Below are 5,211 nucleotides of genomic sequence, written 5' to 3' on the forward strand. Positions count from 1 at the left end.
AGTATTCCAAGGTTGAATCTTTTTGATTTGCTAGGTTAAAATTTTTGTCGTTTCATCTACTATGCGCCATCGTAATTAATATTTAATGTGTTTCGTAAATTCTTTCACACCTACTGCTATAGTGGTTTAGTTTTTCGTTGTTTTTTCTTGTTATTTCCGATAGTACTATTGTTTTTGTTATCCTCTTTATTGTGATTGTCTCTATTATTTTTATCATATATTCTGTTGTTTTCATTTTTACCTGCGTTGTTATTGTTTTCGTACCTAGGAGTGTTAGTTTCTTTCTCAATGTCTCGTTTAAACGATGTTAGGTGAGTATGATAACTTCACATTTGTATACTACGTTTGAGGTTTAACAGTCCCCCTAATGGGCATTCAGTTACATTCTTATACGTTGCTAGATTCATTTTTGGTCCTATCTATATTCTTAAAAAAATTCTTAATTTTGTGTTGTTGGAGTAAATTATGTTTTTGTAAGATAAACGTTGTTGAGAAGGATTACTTAACAGTGTGTTTATTAATTATCTTACTTAATTAAATATCTAGCGGGAAATTTTTGTTTATTATTTTGTAAAATCCTCTCGAGATGTTATACTTTATGTGGTGACTGAACGATGGATTAAACAACTTTGGCTATACCTTCTATTTTTCTTTTTGACATCTCTTTCGGTTTTATTATGGTCTAGCTGTTCATTTTTTATTTAGTGTTTATTGTATTTTTATGTTTCGTTTGTTTTTGCTCTTTATTTGCTTTTTTATATTTCTTCATACATTGTTATAAGATATTACATTTGCGTTGTTTGTTGTTCTTTCAAAACTTTTATTATTTCGAATCTACTCAACATATTTGGTATGTGTTTTATATCCTGATCTAGTTAGGGCTTTAGTATAATATTCTTTATTTTTAAGAACTCATTCTTGATTTGCTGATATTTTGAATATTTTTAGAAATGCTACGTATAATCAGATTTTCATACTATTCGCATGGTTGGACTTGTGATCTATGTAGAATGATGTTTGTTAAACATATATTAGGGTTCATAACTGTTGTTTAGATTAAATATTAGGTCTAAAAGTTTACACATTTATGGTTTGGGTCTATTGTTATATCTGGGTTCAGCTTACAACGGAATTGTATTTTTTCTTCATATAACCTATTTGTGGAGTTCATGGAAACAATCCGTAATCCCGGTATAGTTCTTCTTTGAGTCCTCGGTTTTTTTTTATGTAGTTCCTTAAGTGTATAAATCCCAACAAGGTGCGTTATTTGTGCAGAGTCCAGGGGCCGATTGTGACGTCAACGTTAAGGTAATGTTTTTTTTTTATCTTTCCCATAGTTTTTAGCTTATTTTATTGAATTTTAGCTTGCTAATCTTATAATGTCGAATTTTAATTTTGTTATCTTTGTTAGTTTATTAGCTAATTCTAATGTTTCGTCAAAGAGAGTTGTAACAACGGGGGGATGGATATTATTTCCCCCAAACGAAAACACCATTAAATGAAAATGACATCTAACACGTTGGTGAGAAAAAAGATGTTTATGATCACATAAAATCATAAAATTGCAATCCCGTTAATAAAACGGCTGAAGAATCCAAGATACAATAAACAAAAGTTATAAAAAAGAACACAATATAGGTCTTTGAATTTCAAAAAATTATTTATCACTCTTTCTCTATCTTGTCTCTCTCTCTCTCTCTCTCTCTCTCTCTATATATATATATATATATATATATATATATATATATATATATATATATATATATTAAATAAGATACGTGTTACATTGAATACTTAAAACCAAATCGCTGCAACGCAGCTATTTGGCTTTAAAGTGTAACACGTATCTTATCTTATTTGCAAATTCCACTCACATCATTTAAATGGATAACCTACCTAGATATTGTTAAATAATACGAGGTGTTTTTGCTTAACAATGTTTTTATTATAATTTTTCCAATTTTTGAATTGTGACTCTTGTGTAATAATTCATTTTAAAAACTGTTAAAATTCGACATTTTTACAATAGTAAACTGCTCCTCATTTTGATATTATAAAGTAGTAAAGCATACACAATTAGTCACACAGTTACTAATTTTGATATTATAAAGTCACTATATCCCAAATAAATGCTAAAGCGACCAGAAAAATGTGAACTATTCACCAGTTTTCTTCAAAGAAATGTCGTAAATTTATGTAAACCAAGTACTCGTGTTAAGATTATCCCTTTTTATGGACGCGTACATCAGAGAAACATTTAAATCATCATTAAATGCATGACTATCAGACAAAAATCGTTGTATTTGTTGATTATTCAATCAACAAGGTTAGATTCAGATGTTTTCTACAACACCAGAAATGTTTTAAAAACTATATAGATATTGCACACATTTTACTTGGTGGATAATACAATGAATTTTACAAAATTAGTCTTAGGCCTGGCGATAACTCTTGAAGTACTGAAAGAGAAATCGATCGATCAAATGGATACCAGTTTCTGTTAAATTGCCATGTTTGTCCTCAAAATACCTGAGAGAGCAGGTTTGTAGCGTGCTTTTTCGAACAAAGTATTCAAATTTGATTGGATAGATCAGAAGAATATATCTGCTAGGCTTCTGATGAATTCGAAATTATTGTAAAGCCTGGTAAAATAGAAACATTACAAGCAGTGGAACGCGTAGACCATAATATATCGCGGCTAGATATGGTCCGGTGATCGTATCTTGACGTCCAATTTTCTAGAATCTTTATATTCTGGAAAAGTATGATATTGTAAGTAGGGGAAAATAAATAATCGACTTGTTCTTAAATAGAATAGTATTTAGACTAGAAATTATTTTCGCATAATTTATGTAGCTCAATTAGAATATATTGACACCCCTTAGTATATATATATATATATATATATATATATATATATATATATATATATATACATATATATGTATATATATATATATATATATATATATATTTATATAACTTGAACTTCTACTTTTGTCTTTATGTTTCTTAAATTATAGAAGTATCGACGTTTTCTGGGTCAGAATTTATCAAATCGAACACTTAGCAAGTGCTCGTATTTGAGATAATAATGCTAGTTCTTTACATCAATTGGCATCATGCTTCGACTTGAGTGATATATATATATATATAATTACATGCATATATATATATTATATATTGTTTTAACAAAAAAGACTTCAAAGAAAAGGGTGATAGCAACAAATAATGTATTTCCTCATTAGTTACAATTGTTTCAATAATAATCGGTAAAATTCAAACATTCTGTCGTTTGAAAATTTTCACAATAACACCCTTTCTTCAAACTTATTGAATACAAAACACTTTTACAAAAAACATTATGAAAACCATTTCCATTACAAGGAAAAGAAAACAAGTTATTTTTTTATCTATATTATACCTCAATCGCATCCTTTCAAAGTATTTTTTAAGGATTTATAAATATTTATTTTCGCTTGTTTCCTTTACTTATAAAGGAAAAAGTTTCCATAATAGTTTATTGGTAAAGTGTGTTTATTCAATAAGTCTGAAGGAAGGCTGCTCTTTTGAGAATTTTCAAATGTCATAATATTTGAATAGTCTTCGAAACGATTGTAACTAAGAAATACTCTATTTGTTGTTATGAACTTATTCTTTGAAATCTTGGGTTTTGATAAAACAATATATGAATGCTCAAATATTAAATATGATAATTTTGAGGCTTACAGTAATTTGTTTTTTTTATGCATAAAATTGACAGATTACTGAATTATATAAACCCAGTAAAATTCGGAATGCTACAAATAAGACTATATATATATATATATATATATATATATATATACTAAAACATTCATATCTTTACATATCTTTCACTCTCTTAATAATATACCTGTTACACAAAAAGAAAAATAGATTATAACTACATAAAAATTGACTAATGAATAAGAAATCTATCTGTGAAACTGAATGTGTGTCCATTATTTTGAAAATTAAAATCTAAGTAGAAAGTGCAAATGGAACAATTAGCCGGAGAAAATTACCTTAATCAAAAGCACAATTCACGTGGTAATTATGAGTACGATTCGGAAAATATGCACTCCCCCCAAAAAAAACCTCGTAACTCCAAGGAAAATGTGCCGCGATGATTTTATTATTTCACCATGTTTAAGATAGCTGTTGGATCGTGCAATTATTTCGATTAGTAATGTGTTCATTGCAATATATTGTTCATGTATAGTTGGTCCCTTAATGGTGTCACAGATTTAAGGTATTATCGTATTTTAGCTGTTGTCACAGAAAATAGAAGGTTCTAGGGATAGAGAAAAAACTTTAGAAAAAAAGAAGACAGTCAGTGAAGAAACTCGGAGAGAGTCAGTCGTCTAGGAAGCGAGACGTCACTTCAAGAACAAAAAATGTGAAGCGTTGAATTCTTGGTGATGGAAACACGGCCGTGTGACGAAATAAACCATCATGTGATTTATAAAAACGTCGTCTTGTCTTATGATTCTTAAAAAAGGTAAAGTGAAATTGTATTATATATTTATGTTATAAAATGTCTTTTAATATACATCTCGGCTTCTAATATCCACAATGTGAATCTACATCATGTCTAATCAATGTCTGAACAGTGGACACTATCCCATCATTCTAAGAGCGTTCTTCTTCTACACATCTAAGTAATGAGCATTTAATATATAGAAATCGTTATAAACGAACAATCCCTCTAAGTCTCTTACAACTTCTTTCTCTCTCTCTCTCTGAGTTTTTCAACATCCCTCTCTATAATAAGACAAGAATACTCACTAAGACACATCTCTCTATCTCTAAGACTCTTTTAATGAACCCCCTATATGCAACAACCCTAGCCCACACTAAAGGAAAAGAAAAAACATTAGCAGAAAGAGAGAGTGACTACAACCAGGTCAGCGGCCTCCCTCGACGAGCCCAATAAAAGAGTAATAAAAATTGAGCATGCCAATGAATAATAAACACTTACAAGCCTCAACCCCGTGGAAAAACTTCAAATTAACTACGAAAATTTTCATTTTTACATCGCCAACACATTTCAAGATACATTTTGACGAGGACGCTTCACAGAACGTCAAAAACGCGCGTAAAAACGATTTCAATCACTTAAAAACCTTATTACAATGATCGAAACAATTCTCAATGAAAAACGAAGACACGGAATAATAAAATAATGTT

Source organism: Euprymna scolopes, chromosome 25 (genome assembly GCF_053919585.1).
Source record: "Euprymna scolopes isolate OS-2025 chromosome 25, ASM5391958v1, whole genome shotgun sequence".
Lineage (NCBI taxonomy): Eukaryota > Metazoa > Mollusca > Cephalopoda > Sepiida > Sepiolidae > Euprymna > Euprymna scolopes.